Source organism: Erythrolamprus reginae, chromosome 1, assembly GCF_031021105.1.
Source record: "Erythrolamprus reginae isolate rEryReg1 chromosome 1, rEryReg1.hap1, whole genome shotgun sequence".
Taxonomy (NCBI): Eukaryota; Metazoa; Chordata; class Lepidosauria; order Squamata; family Dipsadidae; genus Erythrolamprus; species Erythrolamprus reginae.
This window is the reverse complement of record NC_091950.1, coordinates 22,012,260-22,034,146: the sequence shown is the minus strand read 5'-3', so window position 1 is coordinate 22,034,146 and position 21,887 is coordinate 22,012,260. Positions and strand designations below refer to the sequence as shown.

Here is a 21,887-nt window from a genome sequence, read left to right as displayed (position 1 = left end):
CTGTCCTGGGGGGCCCCCGCAGACAGCCTCTCCGATCCTTCCCAGAGGTTCAGGAATTCCTCAAGGGCATAGCCAACCTTAGACCTTCCAAGGTCCACAGGTATCCATCCTGGGATTTGCCACGGGTTCTCCACTCCCTCACGCAGGCACCATACGAGCCCCTAAAATCGGCATCCCTCAGATACCTATCCTTTAAAGTAGCATTTCTGGTGGCTATTACCTCTGCCCGACGCATTTCGGAGCTGGCTGCCCTCTCAATCAGACAGGACCTTTGTCAATTCCATCAGGACAAGGTAGTCTTGCGACTGGACCCCACCTTCTTACCCAAGGTCAGTTCCATGTTCCACAGAACTCAGGATATTGTCCTACCTTCTTTCTGCCTCCAACGAGACCATCCCTTGGCAATTAGATGGCACACCCTGGATCTCATTAGAGCGCTGAGAATCTATATCCAACGCACAGGACCCTTTCGGAGGTCAGAAGCACTTTTTATAGCCTATCACCCCAGAGTCATGGGTGCCAAAGTGTCTTCAACAGTGATAGGCCGTTGGATCAGAGGGACTATATCTAAGGCCTATGAGTCGGCCTCCCTCTCAGTTCCAAGGAACATCACAGCGCATTCCACCAGGAGCGCAGCCACTTCGGCCGCTTGGGCAACTCAAGCCCCGTTGGAGGAGGTCTGCAAAGCAGCCACTTGGGCCTCGCCAAATTCCTTCATCAGGCACTACAAGATTGATTCATATGCTTCAGCGGACGCTGCCTTCGGCAGAAGGGTACTCCAATCCGTTATCTCTCACGATAGCAATCTAATCCCACCCTAGGGACCATCTATTGGGTATGTCCCATGTGACTGCTGGACCCGCTCCTTCAGTACGGAGAATAGGCGTTGATTGCTTACCTGAACGCCTCTTCTCGTACGGTGAGCGGGTACAGCAGTCACTTCCCGCCCTTGTATGTGTCTTCTTTACTTTCCTATAACCTTCTTCCTCTAACAATGAGAGTTGAACACTACAGAGCTTCACAGCTGAGCCTAGTCTATGGATTCGCGAATTCTGGGGAAGGGGCGGATCCGGCAAGCTTTTTTAACACTAGGCTCAGTTCCACCGGATTGGACATGAGCAACCCATGTGACTGCTGTACCCGCTCACCGTACGAGAAGAGGCGTTCAGGTAAGCAATCAACGCCTATTTTCTCATGTTGCTTCTGATCTTTCCCCCAACTAACCTCAGATTGTGCCCCCTTGTTCTTGTGTTCACTTTCCAGGAACTTTCTGGGTCCATGGACCCAGATTGTTGGGGGGCAATATGCTGACTCCTGTAAACAGCTTAGAGAGGGGCTGTAAAGCTGTATATAAGTCTTAAGTGCTATTGCTTGAAGAGAGAAATCCAGTTTGCAGCAGATGACTGTAAATGTCGGTTGGAGGGATTAATTCAGTGCGCAGAGGACAGGGTCAGCAGAAAATTACATTTGCTGACTCTTGGGCTTGCACACACCTAGCAGCAAATATACAGTTTTATTTAATTCCAGACTGGAGGCGGCAACATTTAGCAGGCAAGTGGAACACTTGATAATTCAATCCATTTGGATTTGTAGGCTTTTGGGTTGGTTTTCTCCTCTCTCTCTCTCTCTCTTTCTCTCTCTCTCTCTTTCTCTCTCTCTCTCTCTCTTTCTTTCTTTCTCTCTCTCTCTCTCTCTTTCTTTCTCTCTTTCTCTCTCTCTCTCTTTCTCTCTCTTTCTCTCTCTCTCTCTCTCACTCTTTCTCTCTCTCTTTCTCTCTCTCTTTCTCTCTCTCTCTCTTTTGCCTTTTCTTTTATTTTTACTCTTGCCATTGCATTTCGCTTCATTTTTTTTAGCTTGAGTTCGGTGCGCTTTGAAATATCCTCAGCAACAATTTGTTGTAGGGCAAAGAACAGATGAGCCACAGCCAAAGGAAAGAACTCTACTTTGGGGTCTTTTTTTTAATTTCCCTTCCAGAAATTATGTCTTGGGAGATGTGACAGAAAATAGATTTGCTGCCCTTAATGGCTTGAAGAGGCACCCACAGCTGGTAGATATCCTGGCCCCCTGCCCATCACCCTATACAGTCAACCAACCCTTCTGGACTGGGTTTCTCCCAAGGGGTTTCCTCAAATATCTTAGCCTCAGCAATTCCTCAATGCCATAAATCAAGAAACAGAGGAAATGTTTCCTTAACGCCTGCGCATTCTGGCTTATTCCATAGCAAGGCACTACATCTCTGTCGAGGCTTTGCTACTGCAGATGGTAGGAATGGATGGATTGCTTCTCTGCGATTATATTTAAACACCCAGTTATACAAAAACAAATGTGCTTGTTTCCTACAGGCAAGAATTTTATCATGAAGAAGGACTATGGGAGTCTTCCCGTGTTCTGAAGTGAGACAGTACACATTTAAATTGCTTTGGCTCTGTATTTAATTAATCAATCAATTCAATTTAATTCAATCTATTAGATTTGTATGCTGCCCCTCTCCGAAGACTCGGGGCGGCTCACAACAACAACAATAAAAACAATATTCTAGCGAAAACAAATCTAAGATTAAAAAGCACATAAAAACCCTATCATATTTAAAAAGCAAACAACACATACATATCCAAACATAAATATAAAAAAGCCTGGGGGAAAGGTATCTCAATTCCCCCATGCCTGGCGGTATAGATGGGTCTTGAGTAATTTACGAAAGACAAGGAGGGTGGGGGCAGGTATAATCTCCGGGGGGGAGTTGATTCCAGAGGGCCGGGGCCGCCACAATCAATCAATCAATCAATCAATTAATTGGATTTGTATGCCACCCCTCTCCAAGGACTCGGGGCGGCTCACAACATATATAAAGAGACAATAGTAAAATCAATCCAATTAATACATAAAAACAATCCTTAAAAATCTACTTTAAAAATTTCCATTACCATTGATTTAACAATCATACTAAAAACACTTGTTGGTCAGGGGGAAGATCTAATAACCCCAGGCCTGGCAACAAAGATGAGTTTTTAGGCTCTTTCGGAAGGCGAGGAAGGTGGGGGCAGTGTGAATCTCCGGGGGGAGCTGATTCCAGAGGTCTGGGGCCCCCACAAAGAAGGCTCTTCCCCTAGGTCCCGCCAGCCGATATTGTTTGGTCGACAGGACCCTGAGGAGACCAACTCTGTGGGACCTCACTGGTCTCTGGGATTCATGCCGCAGAAGGCGGTCTCGGAGATGTATGAAGCCCCTGATCAGCATATTTATTTATTTGGGTCTGAACTGGTCCTCTTTGGGCCTGTTCAGAATTTTGCTCCAGTTAGGAAGAAATATCTGCTGGTGCTCTCTGAGCTTGCTTGTTTTCTTTCAGGTATTTAATTTCCCAAGCAAAGTAACATCATCAGCAGTGATGATGTTATCTAGTTTGGGTAATGAAACTTATGCAAGAAAACAAAGCAAGCTTAGAGAGCACCAATAACCTCTTATTTTAACCTTGGGCTACAAATACAGTGGTACCTCAAGATACGAACCCCTCGTCTTACGAACAACTCGTGATACGAACCCGGGGTTCAGAAAAATTTTGCCTCTTCTTACGAACTTTTTTCGAGTTACGAACCGGCGTTCGGAGACTGCTGGGGAGCCGCGCGGCTGTTTTAAAAGGTGACAGCCGGGCGGCAGGGCTTCCCAGAAGCCTCCCGAACGCCGGTTCGTAACTCGAACAAAGTTCGTAAGAAGAGGCAAAATTTTTCTGAACCCCGGGTTCGGTTCGGGAGATTGCTGGGAAGCCCCCCAGGCCGGCTGCGACTTTTTAAAACAGCCGCGCCGCTTCCCAGCTGTCTCCTGAAGCCGAACGCTAAAGCCGAACTTCCGCGTTCGGCTTCGGGAGACAGCTGGGAAGCGGCGCGGGTGTTTTAAAAGGTCGCAGCCGGCCTGGGGGGCTTGCCAGCACCCCCCTGAACCCCGAACCCGGGTTCGGGGGGGGTGCTGGCAAGCCCCCCAGGCCGGCTGTCACCTTTTAAAACAGCCGCGCGGCTTCCCAGCAGTCGCCGAAAGCCGTTTTTTTGCGGGGGTTTTTTTGGTTGCACGGATTAATTGATTTTACATTGTTTCCTATGGGAAACAATGTTTCGTCTTACGAACCTTTCGTCTTACGAACCTCCTCCTTGCACCAATTAAGTTCGTATCATGAGGTATTACTGTATTCTCCTTTATTGGTAGACATATCTGTATTAGATAGGTTAGTACAGTGTTTCCCAACCTTGGCAACTTGAAGATATTTGGACTTCAACTCCCTGAATTCCCCAGCCAGCATTCGCTGGCTAGGGAATTCTGGGAGGTGAAGTCCAAGTATCTTCAAGTTGCCAAGGTTGGGAAACACTGGGTTAGTAGGTGAAAGACAGACTCCCGCCCCCTGAAATAATATACTATTATTTTTGTATAGTAAAGCCATAGGTTTGCCATCACTGCTATAGGGTATACACATATATAATGTATAAGTTTAAATGCTCTCAATGTGGGCCAGGGGTATCAAACTCAAGACCTGGGGGGCGGATCCGGCCCACAGGGTGCTTAGATCCAGCCCACACGTCCGCCCTGGAAACAGCAAAGAACCAGCCCGTGGTGCAGTGTGTGGCCCTCCCAAGCTCTGTTTTCATTGGCAGAAGGTTGTAGGAGACGGTCGCATCCGAAAATAGGGCTTAGGAGCCCATTATCGCTGGGAGAGCTCTCGGGGCCACCACAGGTGAACCCCCGACATGAATGAGCTGGCCATGCCCCCGACCCCCCCCCCCGAGGTCAAACACAGCCCTGATATGTCCCTCAATGAACACCCTTGACCTAGGCTATCCTTCTACTTTTGTTCTTGGTTATCTTGTTTTGACCGCTAGGAATCCTTTTTTTGAAACAGAAAAGTGAGAGGAACAGGTTTTAAACTGAATAAATGTGAGCGAACCGCATGAAGCAGCTGCCATAAAAGCTTATGCTCCATTAAAAGCGTAATTTCCAGATCAGAGGAATTAAAACCAGCGGAAGCATCTCACCTCTAAATTCTCCCTCTGCGGAGGGCATCTCTGTGGCGTTCCAGCCCTTCCCCCCCACCCTCCCTCAAAAGATTGAAAGAGAAACTTTGCTTAAGGGTACAGAACCAATTGGAAAAGGAGATGTATGTATATGTATGTACCCTGTTTCCCCCAAAATAAGTCACTCTCAAAAGTAAGACATAGAGGTTTCGTAGAATTGCCTAATATGAGGCAAGCCCCAAAAGTAAGACACAGGAGACGTTTCGTTTCGTAGCATTCCCGAACAGAACATATATAACACTGCTGTCCATACATTGCATCCCGAAACGCTGCATCAATCAGACTTAAAACACATCCAACATGCGGTTGCGTGTTTGGATGCGTTTTTGCTGCAGCAGGATCGCACCCTACCGCAGTGTTTTTCAACCAGTGTGCCGTGGCACACTAGTGTGCCGTAAGACATGGTCAGGTGTGCTGCAAAGAAGGAAGTTCAGGTTCCGGTCTCGCAACTTTTTGCTGAGAGAGTGAGAGTGAGAAAGAGAGAGAGAAAGAAAGAGAGAGAGAAAGAGAGAGAAAGAAAGCAAGAGAGAAAGAGAGAGAGAAAGAGAGTGTGAGAGAGAGAGAAAGCAAGAGAGAGAAAGAAAAGAGAGAAAGAGAGAGAAAGCAAGAGTGTGAGAGAAAGAAGGCAAGAGAGAGAGAAAGAAAGAAAGCAAAAGAGAGAAAAAGAGAGGAAGGGAGAGAGAGAGAGAACTGAGCAAAAAGGGGAGGAAAAAAGAGAAAGGAGAAAATGATTGAGACAGAGAATGAGAGGAAAGAGAAACAAAAGAGAGAGAGAAGTGACTCTTGATTTAAAGCATATGATAAAAAGCACCCAAAGAATAAGAGAGAGAAAAACCCAGCCCTCACCTGTTTTTGGAAATGGTGCAAGCGTGTGTACACACACACACACACACACACACACACACACACAAGGGTGGGGAGGAGACAGGGATGAAAAAAGAGAGGAGGGTGTCTTAGGGTGTCATTTTGTGTCATTTTGGTTGGTGGTGTGCCCCAGGATTTTGTAAATGTAAAAAATGTGCCGCGGCTCAAAAAAGGTTGAAAATCACTGCCCTACCGTATACCATAGTTTTAAATACGGTAGGGGGTCTGCTGCATCTTTTGGATCAAGAATTAATAATAATAATAATAATAATAATAATAATAATAATAATAATAATAATAATAATAATTTATTAGATTTGTATGCCACCCCTCTCCGAAAACTCGGCATGTCAATTCTTGGAACGGATCAGAAAGATGCATACAGTATAAAACACGCATGGGCGACACTGTTCCCTCTAAGCTGCATTTTTTTCTTCATTGAAAAAAAATAAGACATCCCCTGAAAATAAGACGTAGCACATCTTTGGGAGCAAAAATTAATCTTATTTTCGGGGAAACAGGATATGTATGTATGTATGTATGTATGTATGTATGTATGTATGTATGTATGTATGTATACAGGCATGTACATCTGTGTTTGCTTTTCAGGTGTGGATTAGTGGCACATAACTACAGTAGTGTGTTAGCGTGCACAGATGCTCTCTCTGCAAGGCCTCCAAATTCATTTCCCTACAATGGAAGCAGGCAGGAATATTCACAGCATGGATTAAGGATAGCTTGAACCTCTTGGCTGCAAATCTTTGCTTCCTCTCACTTGCAGGTTTGATTTGAAAAGGTTTTCTTCAGTGTTCTATAAATGTCTAGCATTTATTTATATATTATTTCATCATCTACGCCATTTGATTCCCAGGAATTCCAGGCAGGTTATAATTACTAACAGTCCTTGACTCAACAACCATTTTGTTTAGTGACTGCTCAAAGTTAGAACAGTTTTGAAAAAAAATATAACTTATGAACAGTACTCACACTTACGACCATCGGAGCATGTGATCCTAATTTGAGCGCTTGGTAACTGGCATGAAATTCCAGTGGTGACAACATCCTGTGGTCGCCATTTATGGCTTTTCCAGCAGGCCTGTCACAGACCTCATGATTCACTTAACAACTGCAGTGATTTACCATACTTAGCAGTGGCAAAAAAGGTCATAAAATTGGGCATGTCTCCCTTAATCATCTTGCTTAGCAGCCGAAATGCTGCATCCCCTTTGTGATCGTAAGTTGAGGACTGCTGGTAACGTCATAAAATTTAAATTGGAACCAATAGCAAATTAAGTCCTGATATATCACCATTCAGGCTAATAATAATAATAATAATAATAATAATAATAATAATAATAATAATAATAATAATGGCATAAGACAGTGAAAGTGGTCCCAGCGGTCCTTGGCACGCTGGGTGCAGTGCCAAAGGACCTCAGCGGACATTTTAAAACCATTGGAATTGACAAAATCTCCACCTGTCAACTGCAAAAGGCCTTCTCAGTGGTGGCCCCTTCTTTAATGGAACATCATCGCCCCAGGAATACAATTCCCCCTCACCTTGTTTCTTTTCTAAAAGGCCCGTAAGACATGATTTTGTCAGCTCGTCTGGGGACCTTGAATAGAGATGGAACCAATCCAGGAGTTGACCTGAGTGGGTTGTTGCTAGCATTGGTGAGGCATTGTTTTATGTTGTAGTTTTTAATGTTATAAACCATCCAGAGTCACTGGGATTTGGGCAGACATACCAGTATGGGTATGGTCCTGGTCGCGGAACCCCGGTTGGTCCAGAGGAATGGGTATCCGTGTCTGTGGGAAAATGGCATTCCTGTGGTGGGTAGCTAGGGGGGAAACAATGTTGCTATGAGAATTAAAGCTAATTATCAGTCAACTAATTTCATTGAACCCCCCCCCCCAAAAAAAAAAAAAACCTCACTCAGGGGTCTGCTTGTCCCAGCCTGATTCTCAGGCTGATTAGGCAGCAAAAGCGGCTTATTATGAAAGTGTTTATCATGGCAGCCGCCTGCCGCCTCTTTTCCAAATCAAATTGCCACATCCCTTACTCGCCCCTCCTCCTCCATGTAGTAGGAGCTAGAGCTAGATGGGAATTCTAACGTTGGGTCTCATTACCTCCCTTCCGTGACCTTTTAAGTTGTGGCTTCTAGTTTTATGACATCCAAGAACATTGTGTTCTACATGCTGGAGTTTGGGCCTAGGGAAAATTAGTGGAAAAATTGTACTTCTTCTCCGCAAGAGGTAAAAGATTTTAAAGTTTTGTGGATCGTTTGGCTCAGGTGGGATGGAGTGAGAGCAGATAAACAGAAGGGAACAAGGGGAGAATGAAGAGGAGATCTTCCTCCCTTTTTTCATCCTCCTCTTCTTTTCCTTCTTCTGCCTTTTTCATTTTTTCAGTTTGCTTGTGTCCACCACCTGCCTATGTGTGCAGCATCAACCGGAGGTCGTCACTACCAGTTTGCCCGAAACAGTCCAAAACAGCTGAAGCCCATCTCTATTCAGATCGATGAGTTGATGTTTGCCAAATTCTCGCTCGTGCGCACATCCTCACACAACATTTTGCTTGCTGCGCATGCGCAGAAGCCAAATCTCACGCCAACGGGTGTTTGTGCCCAACACACACACACACACAATGGCCTTAAAGAGTACACCGGTAGTGCTGAAGACGGCAGGCCTTCGCTGCATGCATACAGACACACACATACCCACACACACACTGAGTCGCCCCTTTTGCCTTGTGCCGCTGGGAATCCCTGCCTCCGGACTTCCGTTGCTAGCCGAAGCGCTGGGATTTCCCTGAGCCTCCCCTCGCTGGGAATCCCCACCTCCGGACTTCCGTTGCCAGCTGAAGCGCCTGTTCTTGCATTGCTGGGATTTCCCTGAGCCTTCCCTCACTGGGATTCCCTTCATTTTTGCCAGCGCTGCTTTGAATCCCAGCGAGGAGAGGTTCAGGGAAATTCCAGCAATGCAAGACCGGGCACTTCGTCTGACAACGGAAGTCCGGAGGCAGGGATTCCCAGCAGCGCAAGGCAAAATGGGCGACTCAGTGTGTGTGTGTGTGTGTGTGTGTGTGTTTGTGTCTGTATGCATGCAGCGAAGGCCTGCCGTCTTCAGCACTACCAGTGTACTCTTTGAGGCCATTGTGTGTGTGTGTGTGTGTGCTGGGCACAAACACTCATTGGTGCGAGATTTGGCTTCTGTGCATGCGCAGCAAGCGAAATGTTGTGTGAGGATGTGCGTGTGAGTGAGAATTTGGCGATTTTCACCAATATTTTTACTTCCGTGCATGTGCAGAACCACAAAATTTGCCAAAAATCACCAAAACCTCCCTTGCGCAAGCGTCTTCACACAAGATTTTGCTTGCTGCGCATACACAGGAGCCAAATCTCATGCGGGGGCCCATCGGGGACACAAAGCTGCGTGCACCTCCTGAAAATCACTGCCGGAACGTAGCACCTTACCGTTCCGGTAGCAGGCCATTAGTGTATATATGTATAAATATATATGTATGGTGGTACCTCTACCTACAAACGCCGCTACTTACAAACTTTTCTAGATAAGAACCGGGTGTTCAAGATTTTTTTTGCCTCTTCTCAAGAACCATTTCCCACTTACAACCCCGAGCCTCCGAAAGTGTAACCAGAAACGGCAGGGAGAAACCTCCGTGGGGCCTCTCTAGGAATCTCCTGGGAGGAAACAGGGCCGGGAAAGGTGGGGAGAAGCCTCCGTGGGGCCTCTCTAGGAATCTCCTGGGAGGAAACAGGGCCAGGAAAGGTGGGAAGAAGCCTTCGTGGGGCCTCTCTAGGAATCTCCGGGGAGGAAATAGGACCAGAAAAGGCGTGGAAGGGCCTCTGTGGGGCCTCTCTAGGGATCTCCTGAGAGGAAACAGAGCCGGAAAAGGCAGGTAGAGGCCTCCATGGGGCCTCTCTAGGAATCTCCTAGAGGGAACAGGGCCTCCACCCTCCCTGTGGTTTCCCCAATCGCACACATTATTTGCTTTTACATTGATTCTTATGGGAAAAATGGCTTCTTCTTACAAACCTTCCTACTTAGGAACCTGATCATGGAACGAATTAATTTCTTAAGTAGAGGTACCACTGTATATGTATGTACATGTATGTATGTATGTATGTATGTATGTATGTATGTATGTATGTATGTACTTGCCTACTGCATACAGTTCTCTTTTTTTTTACCCTGCCTAAATATGTAGATAATGTTGAACTTCAGTGAGATATTTTTATCTGTGCCGTGGGTCACTGGGTGAAGTCAGTCTGTTACTACCTGCCTCTACTCGAGTGTAAAAGAGTGACGGTGTGGGTGTCGGGCAGGGTTGGGGGGGGGGGACAGTGTTCTCTCTTCCTGACAGCTACATCTTATACTATTAGTATATTTTAATTAGAACATGAACACAGAATGCTTCATGAATATTCATGAGTGGGGTTATTAAAATGCATAATTAATCTATAGAGTTACTATCTCCACCCCCCATTTTAATAACTCTATTAATGGAATGGGGATGGGTGAAGCAAGGGGCACAGAGAGAGAGGGAGAGAAAAGAGAGAAAGAGAAAGAGAGAAAGAAGGAGTGTTTTCTTATCACTTCCAGGCCTGGGAAATAACATGCGATGTTAGGAAGTTTTGGCAAGCCGAAAGCATTATCTGCTGTTTATTTTCCTGTTCCCTTTATTTTTAATTCTAGTTAATGCTCTCCTTTTTCCTCCAGAGAGCCCTCGTGTAGGGTTGCCCCCAATTGTTTATGAGCTTTGTGACTAAATGAGAATTTGAATGTAAATCTCTTGTTTTTAATCTAGTACAGTACTCTAATCTGTCCTCCATCTTGATGTGTTTCAGATGTGTTAAACATGTCTGTGCTGGCTAAGGATGATGGAAAGTGTAGTAAGGAAGCTGGGGAAAGCTTCTGTAACTGCAAAAAATGTATGAAGTCATTGTGCGTGTTGCATTGCATTATTGCATTAAATATTGAATTGCGTGAAGATAGAATGTGCACATAGAGTGTACCTATGTTTTTAGTCTGTTTTGGAGCTTGGAGGGCTCTTTGTGAGCATTTTCCCATTGGTCTCACAGCACAAGGGAAGATATTTCTTTGCTTTTTAAAAAAAAAAACCCAAAGTCTCAGCAAAACATTGAATCTTTCTAAACAGAACTGAGTTTGCAGGTTCCAGTTTAATTGGACAAACCCTCTCCTTCAGCTGGTGAACGCCTTATGAAGTGTGAAATTTGAATATTTCAAATATTTGAATATTTTACACTTTCAAGATTGGTAGCTATCTTAAGAAATGGAAATGACACCATTTAAGGCGCAGAACTAAATATTTCATTCTAAGGAAACTTATAAGTTCTTGACTTATAGCCAGTTGCTTAGTGACCATTCAAAGTCACGATACACCCAGAAAATGGGATCAACACACATACACACCGACACAGACAGACAGAGCAGTCATGTCAGCACCTTTGGTTCGCTTAACAACCACAATGTTTATTTATTTTTATTTATTTTATTAATTGGATTTGTATGCCGCCCGCTCTCCGTGAACTCGGGGCGGCTCACAACAAACATAGAATGCATAATAAAACAATTTGATCCTATTAATAACAGTTAAAAGACTTTAAAAACATCCTAAAAACATTCAATTATTCACTCAATCAATAGATTATTCTGAACACATTTGTTGGTCGGGGGGAGAGATCTAATGGCCCCAGGCCTGGCGGCAAAGATGGGTCTTCAAACTTTTTTGGAAAGCAAGGAGGGTGGTGGCGGTACAAATCTCTGGGGGGAGCTGGTTCTAGAGGGCTGGGGCCCCCACAGAGAAGGCTCTTCCCCTAGGTCCCGCCAGCCAACATTGTTTGGTCGACGGGACCCTGAGAAGACCAACTCTGCGGGACCTCATCGGACGCTGGGATTCGTGCAGCAGAAGGCAGTCTTGGAGATAATCTAGTCCTATGCCATGTAGGGCTTTATAGGTCATAACCAACACTTTGAATTGTGTCCGGAAACCAATTGGCAGCCAGTGCAGTCCGCGGAGTGATGTTGAGATATGGGTATGCCTCGGGAGGTCCAATACCGCTCGCTTGACGATTTGAAGTTTCCGAACACTTTTCAAGTGTTCACATAATGCTCGTGGATTCTCTTATGACTGCTGCAAAAAATGTTGTAAAATTGTTTTGTGACCATCATGATTTACAACCATGATAAGCAAGCTCTATGCATAGGTCGTTGATCAAGGACTATGAATTTAATGTATAATGTATTTAATATAAGCCAAGTGATTCTGAATTAACCCCGACAAGACCTATAAAGCCCTATGACCTATGAAGCCCTACATGGCATCAGACCAGATTACTTGGGGGACCGCCTCCTGCCGCATGAATCCCAGCGTCCGGTTAGGTCCCACAGAGTCAGCCTTCTCCAGGTCCCGTCAACTAGACAATGTCGTTTGGCGGGACCTAAGGGAAGAGCCTTCTCTGTAGTGGGGGCCGGCCCTCTGGAATCAGCTCCCCTTGGAGATCCATATTGCCCCCACCCTTCTCGCTTTTTGTAGGAGTCCGAAGACTTATTTATGCCACCAGGCCTGGGGTCATTAGATACTACCCCCCTGGCTGACGAATCTATTGTGAGTTTGCAGATTGAATGGGTTTGAGGGTATTTTAATTGGTTTTTCAGGTTTTTATATTATTAACTTTAATTAATTGGATTTGGATGTATATTGCTCCTTATATATTGTAAGCCGCCCTGAGTCCTCAGAGAGGGGCGGCATATAAATTCAATCAATCAATCAATCAATTGAGATGATCTTTTAGATTTGGCTCTGCCAATTTGTTACATCCATGTTTTTTGTAGCTTCCAAGACCGGAGATGGGTTGCTCTCAATTAAGACCAATTCTTAGAACCGGTAGCACTGGTGGCGGGAAGCTCCGCCCACTTGCCCGGGATGTTTCTACACATGCAAGTGCGCATACAAACTGTTAGTAAAGGGTTTAAGAAACCACTACTGCCTAAGACCTTGAGGTGACTTTGGAAATAATGATTTATAGCAGTGTTTCCCAACCTTGGCAACTTGAAGAGATCTGGACTTCAACTTCCAGAATTCCCCAGCCAGCGAATGCTGGCTGGGGAATTCTGGGTGTTGAAGTCCAGATCTCTTCAAGTTGCCAAGGTTGGGAAACACTGATTTATAGTAATGAAATGAAAAGAAGAGTTATCCATGGTGGAAAAGTTCGTGTGATTAATAGATATGCCCCCATATTACCTGGTCATGTGCCTTCTTTCAATTACTTTTATGCTTTGCAGAGGCAGATTGATATTTTGGATATTGAGATGGATATCTAAATTTAGGTACAGTGATCCCTCGATTTTCGCGATCTCGTTCTTCGCGAAACGCTATATCGCGATTTTTCAAAAAATATTAATTAAAAATATTTTCCCACCCGATGACGTCACTCTCTTCCTTTCTCATCTTTCTTTCTCTCTCTCTTTCTCTATCTTGCTTCTTCCTCTCTCACACTCTCTTCCTCCCTCTCTCATCTCTTTCTTTCCTTCTCTCTCTTTCTCTATCTCTCCCCCTCTTGCTCTCGAGCGGCGCGTGGGCGGCGGGGAAGACCCAGGGAAGGTTCCTTCGGCCGCCCAGCAGTGAGGAGCCGAAGATCCGGGTTTCCCCTTTGCGTGGGCGGCGGGGAAACCCCTATCTTCGGCTCCTCGCTGCTGCGGCGCTGCCGAGCAGATCAGCTGCTGGGCGGCCGAAGGAACCTTCCCTGGGTCTTCCCAGGTGCGGAAGTAAAAACACCATCTGTATTTGGATATTTAACAGATACACCATTTCCAAGGTGGGAAAGTCACTCACATCACTTTGACTCGGATTCATAAAGTATTTCCATTGATTCAAAAACAAGATTCAGCCTCTTCTCTTTACAGAACCCTAGATAGCTTCTGTGAACTTTTCACATTTAAAAAAGCCTTAAGTGGATATAAAAATGGGGTTTTGTGTCCTTTTTAAACATTGCCTTTTCTGTTTCCTTACCTATTTCAATTACATTGTTTGCAAACTTCCTTTGAACATAGTGGCTGATGTATAGGTCCCTTCCAGAAAAGGAACATGGATCCCAACTCCTCCTTCCTTTCTTATTACATTTATTTCTGAATGTCTTCCCTGTGCTGTGGGCTTTGCAACTCCTTGGGTCAGGATCCCTGTGCTAAAAGAAGACCTGGGCAGGTGGAAAAATAAGAACTCGGGTATGTCTAGTTTAATGAAAAGGACTAGGGCAGAGATAGGGAAAGTTGGCTGTTCTATGACATGTGGACTTCAACACCCAGAATTCCTAAGCTAGCATGATTGGCTCAGGAATTCTGGGAGTTGAAGTCCACAAGTCACAAGAGCAGTTTTCCAATACAGTGGTACCTCTACTTAAGAACTTAATTCGTTCCGTGACCAGGTTCTTAAGTAGAAACATTTTTTCCCATAGATATCAGTGTAAAAGCAAATAATGTGTACAAACCCATTAGGAAAGAAATAAAAGTTTGAAATTTGGGTGGGAGGAGGAGGAGGAAGAAGAAAAGGAGGAGGAGGACAGTTTCTGCTGAAGGAAGAAGGTGAGATGAGGAGAATCAAAAAAATCCAAAACTTTAAGGCTTAAAAAAAAAAAGATGGATTCTGAGGTGGTGAGGAGGAGCATGTGCCTCCCATACACCCAGCATGAGGCTGCCTGCCATACACTGCACCAGAGAGAGAAACGCAGGGAGAATGGCAGGAAACTGGCCGGGCCTTCGTGCTGCTCTCAAATTTCCTTGGAAATAACACTCGGTTCTTATCTAGAAAAGTTCTTAAGTAGAGGCGTTCTTAAGTAGAGGTACCGCTGTACAGTGTCCCCTCAATTTTCGCGGGGGATGCGTTCCGAGACCACCTGCGAAAGTCGAATTTCTGCGAAGTAGAGATGCGGAAGTAAATACACTATTTTTGGCTATAAACAGTATCCCAAGCCTTCTCTTAACACTTTAAACCCCTAAATTGCAATTTCCCATTCCCTTAGCAACCATTTAGATTATTACTCACCAGGGTTATTTATTAAAGTTTATTAAAAAATATTTATTAAAGGCAGACAAAAGTTTGGCGATGACATATGATGTCATCGGGGCGGGAAAAACCGTGGTATAGGGGAAAAAACGCAAAGTATTTTTTAATTAATATTTTTGAAAAACCGTGGTATAGACTTTTCGCGAAGTTCGAACCCGCGAAAATTGAGGGAACACTGTATTTGGGAAAGCTGTGGTGGCGCAGTGGTTAGAACGCAGTACTGTATTCCAGGCTAGTTCTGCCGACTGCTGATTACCAGCAATTCAGCAGTTCGATTCTCACTGGCTCAAAGTTGACTCAGCCTTCTATCCTTCAGAGGCCAGTAAAATGAGGACCCAGATTGTTGGGGGCGATACGCTGACTCTGTAAGCCACTTAGCGAGGGTGTGAAAGCACTATGAAGTGGTATATGTCTAAGTGCCATTGCTATTTGAGGGGTTTTAAGTCCCACAGAGTCGGCCTTCTCCAGGTCCCGTCAACCAGACAATGTCACCTGGCGAGTCCTAAGGGAAGAGCCTTCTCTGTGGCGGCCCCAGCCCTCTGGAATCAACTCCCCCTCCCGGAGAATCATCTTATTTTCCAAAGCACCTGAAGTCAAAACCAGAAGCAGTGGATGGAAACTAACCAAGAAGAAAACCAACCTAGAAATATAGAGAAATTTATTGACAGAACAATTAATCAATAGAATTGCTTGCCTCTAGAAGTTGTGGAGGTTTTTAAAGAAGAGATTGGACAACTATTTGTCTGGAATAGTATAGGGCAGGAGTCATGTCACACTTGGCAATTTTAAGACTTGTGGACTTCAACTCCCAGAATTCTCCTGGCCTCTTCCTTGAGCAAAGGCGTGGATTAGAAGACCTTCCAACTTGGTTATTCTGTTAATTTTGTAAACAATCTTGGAACGTTATCAACCTTTCCTACCTTTTAAATTTGTCTGTATCTGTCTGGAACATACTTCCAGCTTGATCACCCACCCCTCACCAGTTCCAGAAAATGCAGCTGATATTATTCTGAAAGAGCAGCATGGAAAGGAAGAAGTAAAACCAACAAAGTGTTGGTGATGACCTATAAAGCCATACGTGGCATGGGAGCAGATTACTTACAGGACCGTCTTCTGCCGCACAAATCCCAGTGTCCGGTTAAGTCCCACAGAGTCGGCCTTCTCCAGGCCCCTTCAACCAGACAATGTCACCTGGCAAGCCTAGGGGAAGAGCCTTCTCTGTGGCGGCCCCAGCCCTCTGGAATCAACTCTGCCCCCCCGGAGATTCGCACTGCCCCCACCCTCCTCGCCTTTCGTAAGAGTCTGAAAACGTATTTATGCCTTTACGTATTTTGACTTTTAAACGTTTAGCTTTTTAGAAATATTTTAAATTAATTGTTTTGTTAATTGGATTGAGAAGTGTTTTATATATTGTATTTTTATTGAAATGTTGTAAGCCGTCCCAAGTCCACGGAGAGGGGCAGCATATATGTCCAATAAATAAATAAATTGGCAGAGTAAAATTTGCAGTATTGCTCGCCTTGAATAGAATAGGTAGCATTTTTGGTCTTTTTTCGTACTTGCATTAAGCATCTTACTTAAGCACCCACCAGCCTCAATCCTGCAACGTAATCACATTGGAATTTTTATATATATATATATATTAGAAAACAAACTCTAAATGAGAGTTATGAATATTCATTAGGAGTGGAGATTAATATGCATAATTATGCAAATTAGACAGCAATTAAACACCAATTCTCCGGGGAAATGATGAACACAAAAGGCTTCGGAATGGAAGCATGTAATTTTGAAAGAAATTTCTGGTTAAATGAACAGTAGGGAGAGGGAAGGAGAGAAAACGATGGTGTGTTTCTCATAATAATATGCTTTTAAAAAAAATACACGTATACAAACATGGTAGAGTTGGACTTCAAAGCTTTCATGCGATGATAGAGCTGTAGTTACTATCTGAGCGTAAGATGGAATGAAAGGAATCGTCCTAAGATGGACACCGTCTCCAAATGAAGCAGGTTTGCCATCTTGGTCTTGGCTGGCTTCCAGATCTCTCGTTCCTGCATTAGTCAAGGAGAGGAAGCATCCTACTGAAAACGAAAAATACCCATTGTACTCACAAAAGGTTCCCCACCCGTAATATTTTGGACATGGAAGGGGATCATCTTGTTCCAGACATGGTGTGATTTGCAATCATATCAGAGCAGAGGTGAAGCTCAGGAAATCAGGAAATCCAGGCAATTCAAATGAATATATAGGTTTATTTGTATGCTAAAGCTGTCTACAAGAATCTGAGCTGCTGAGCTATGAGTCTTCGGAGAGGGGCGGCATACAAATCTAATAAATTATTATTATTATTATACAGTGTTCCCTCGATTTATAAGTAGGATGCTTGGCTGCATAGCTAGAGGTATAACCAGCAGGAAGAGGGAGATTATGATCCTGCTATATAGAATGCTGGTGAGACCACATTTGGAATACTGTGTTCAGTTCTGGAGACCTCACCTACAAAAAGATATTGACAAAATTGAACGGGTCCAAAGACGGGCTACAAGAATGGTGGAAGGTCTTAAGCATAAAACATATCAGGAAAGACTTCATGAACTCAATCTGTATAGTCTGGAGGACAGAAGGAAAAGGGGGGACATGATCGAAACATTTAAATATATTAAAGGGTTAAATAAGGTCCAGGAGGGAAGTGTTTTTAATAGGAAAGTGAACACAAGAACAAGGGGACACAATATGAAGTGAGTTGGGGGAAAGATCAAAAGCAACATGAGAAAATATTATTTTACTGAAAGAGTAGTAGATCCTTGGAACAAACTTCCAGCAGACGTGGTAGATAAATCCACAGTAACTGAATTTAAACATGCCTGGGATAAACATATATCCATTGTAAGATAAAATACAGAAAATAGTATAAGGGCGGACTAGATGGACCATGAGGTCTTTTTCTGCAGTCAGACTTCTATGTTTCTATGATTTTCGCGGGGGGTGCGTTCCGAGACCGCCTGCGAAAGTCGAATTTCCGCAAAGTAGAGATGCGGAAGTAAATACACCATTTTTGGCTATGGACAGTATCACAAGCCTTCCCTTAACATTTTAAACCCCTAAATTACCATTTCACGTTCCCTTAAAAACCATTTACTCACCATTATTACCTGATACTCAGCATTAAATAAGACACTTAGTGATCCTGATATTTATAAACGTAATTATTTATTAACAATAATTATTTTTTTTGTTATTTATTTGCAAAAATTATTAGTTTGGCAATGACATGTGACATCATTGAGTGGGAAAAACCCTGGTATAGGAAATAAACCGCAAAGTATTTTTTAATTAATATTTTTTGAAAAACCATGGTATAGGCTATTCGCGAAGTTCGAACCCGCGAAAATCAAGGGAACACTGTAATATTATTAAAACAAATTGGCGGTAGAGAAGAGTCAATGGAATTCAAGGGGGGCTGGATCTCTTGTGAGCACGAAGGGAGTCGAGACTGCTAACACGTTTGACTCTTCCCTGGGGCTCAGCCAGAGATGGGCTTCTACCGGTATGGTCAGGTACACAGAACCGGTAGAAAAATTTTGGTCAGATTTGCAGAACTGGTAGGGAAAAAAATGATTTTTTTTCCTTTTTTCCCTTTCTGGGCATGTTTTTCCTATTGCAGTAAATGAGGTTGAATGTGTATAATTTTAGAAGAGCTGTGTGTGCATACACATATAGTTTATATAGTAGATAATGTATATTTTTGTGTGCCTGTGTGTAATATGTATGTACACATATGGCAGATATACATAGAATAAAATAGTATATTTTGGATGTTCAGCAATAGTAAATAGATAGGGGGATTGTATCTCTTGGATATTGGCAAGGCCAGGCACCCTAATCCGAACCCAAACCCTTGACGTGAGTGCCATTAAGTTGGCCTTTAAGCCAGTCACATGACCTTTAAGCCAATCCCTGGTCACATGATCATCAAGCCACTCCCAGCTGGTTACATTGCCAGCAAGCCACACCCCACAAAATAAGCCATGCCCACAATGTGGCAATAGATTTTTTTGCAGCCATTCGCTGGGCTCAGCCTAAGCATCTCCTACAATGGTCTCCTGACCTATTAAAAAAATGCCTGAAGCTGTTCAGTGGGAGGAAACCAGCTATAAAATTGCCAACCTAATTGTACAGACTTCACTTATTTATTTATTTGCAGAATCCAAACTGCTCCCGTACAAAAAACACTTGGCAGCTTGAGAGGGAGGAGCTGCGCTAGTCTAAGGAGAGCAAAAATAGTGGGATAGCTTCTTCAAAAGGCGGTTAGCTCATCTTAAGCCATTTTCCTCTGCAGAGAAGCCAGGAGTACATTCTTGATTCTTCTTGTACTTTTGTCAGTATTTGAGTTGGGCCTTCCCCAACTTGGCAGCATTCAAGCTGCACTGGGGCTAAAATTCCCAGAATTTTCAGTTGGAATGGACAATTCATAGCGGTTCGTGAATGTATATAATATTACAGCGAGATCTAGGAAGCTTCTACTGAGCGGACGTCCAAAACCATTTCCTAGAATTTGTAATCTGCAGATGTGCTGCTAACTTCCATAACAGACACAACATAGAAACACAGAAGATTGACGGCAGAAAAAGACCTCATGGTCCATCTAGTCTGCCCTTATATTATTCCCTGTGTTTTATCTTAACAAGGAATTAAATTTCTATGTGGAGGAGAAATAAAGAGGTCTGTTTTGCTGCCACATTTCTTCAGACTTTTGGAGAAGGCGATTTGCTTTTGGGGGTCCTCATTTCCTATCTGGGAGCACATGAAGTTCAGTCAGTGCTGAAATGGGATGGAGATCTTATAACATTCTTTGACAAAGTGACAAAATTAGTGAACCCAGGGAATGCTGTCAGTGTGGTTTACGTGGACTTCAGTAACGCTTTTGACAAAGTAGACCATAACCTACTACTAAATAAAGTAGAAAAATGTGGGATGCACAGCAACACCACCAGATGGATTCAAAACTGGCTAACCAACCGCACTCAACGTGTAGTGCTCAATGGAACTACATCTACATGGAGGGGTGTATGCAGTGGAGTACCCCAAGGCTCTGTTTTAGGCCCAGTACTCTTCAACATCTTCATCAATGACCTGGACGAGGGGATAGATGGGGAACTTATCAAATTTGCAGATATACAGGGTGCGTTCCAAAAGTAATGCAATTTTTAAAAGGTAATTTATTGAACAGATTTGCACAAACACTTAAAATTCTTCAAAGTACTGTCCTTGGGCCTCTACACATTTTTTCCAGCGACTCTGCCATGACCAGTACACCCCCTGGAAGGCGTCTTCGGGGACCTCTCACAAGATCTTCTGATTGGATCTCTTCTATGGACAAAAAACACGACTTGCCACGAGTCCACGAGTTCTGGCCAAACACCAGGTGCCAACGCTGCCCCCCGCCCCATAGTCCTGACGTCACCCAAGCAGACTTCTTTTTTGTTCCCTCAGATTAAGGCAGCCCTTAAAAGAACCAGTTTTTCATCCATAGAAGAGATCCAATCAGCCGTGACAAAGACCTTGTGAGAGGTCCCCGAAGATGCCCTTCCAGGGCTCGTACCAGTCATGGCAGAGTCGCTGGAAAAAAAGTGTAGAGGCCCAAGGACAGTACTTTGAAGAATTTTAAGTGTTTGTGCGAATCTGTTCAATAAATTACTTTTTAAAAATTGCATTACTTTTGGAATGCACCCTGTATATTATAAATATACAGTCTTCGGAGAGGGGTGGCATACAAATCTAATTAATAATAATAATAATAATAATAATTATTATTATTATTATTATTATTTGTATGCCGCCCCTCTCCGAAGACTCGGGGCAGTTCCCAGGATACAATATAAAACAATGAATACGAAGCAAATCTAATTAATTAAAAAACTATGTAAGATAAAAACCCAGTACAGTATATTAAAATCAAACAATTGACACCAAACTGGCAGGAATAGCCAACACTCCAGAAGATAGGCGCAAAATACAGAAAGATCTTGACAAACCTGAACAATGGGCACTATCTAACAAAATGAAATGCAATGGTGAAAAAAGTAAGGTTTTACATTTAGGCAAGAAAAACAAAATGTACAGGTACAGTATACATGGTACATTGCTCAACAGTAGCAACTGTGAGAGGAATCTTGGGAGTCCTAGTGGACAAACATTTAAATAGGAACCAGCAGTGTGCAGCAGATGCAAAAAAAGCCAACACAGTTCTAGGCTGCATTAACAGAGGGATGGAATCAAGATCACGTGAAGTGTTAATACCACTTTATAAGGCCTTGGTAAGGCCACACTGCAGTCAGTTTTGGTCACCACAATACAAAGAGGATATTTATTTATTATTGATTGATTGATTGATTGATTGATTGATTGATTGGACTTTTATGCCGTCCGTCTGAGGACCCGGAGTGGCTCACAACATATAATAAAACAATACATAACATTTTGGGTCCAATTAATTAAATATATAATCTAAAACTAAAAGCCCTATAATACCAGTCATTCTCATTCAATCAGTTTCTCTCAGTCCATTCATCGGCCATGGGGCAAGAATCTAATGGCCCCAGGCCTGGCGACATAAATGAATCAAGTCTCTTGCGTAAGGTGAGAAGGTTGGGGCAGTGCAAATTTCTGGAGGGGGGGAGTTGATTCCAGGGGGCTGGGGCCCCCACAGAGAAGGCCCCGCCAACAATAATGAAAGGTCCTTCTTGAGGATAACAAGAGTCTATGACATCTCAGCAGCGCCACCTGATCTTCCCTCAACGCGGCTATTTTGGGGCCGCCATCTCAGTGCGATTGCCAGCCTGCTAGAAGCTGGACCCATGCCT

The 21,887-nt window shown here is 43.8% G+C and overlaps 1 protein-coding gene across 6 annotated transcripts in view; it reads left to right on the top strand.

Annotated features, from left to right (window-relative positions):
• Window positions 1–21,887, top strand: part of TCF3 (transcription factor 3) — a 197,986-nt gene that overhangs the window by 79,199 nt on the left and 96,900 nt on the right. The window lies entirely within an intron of this gene.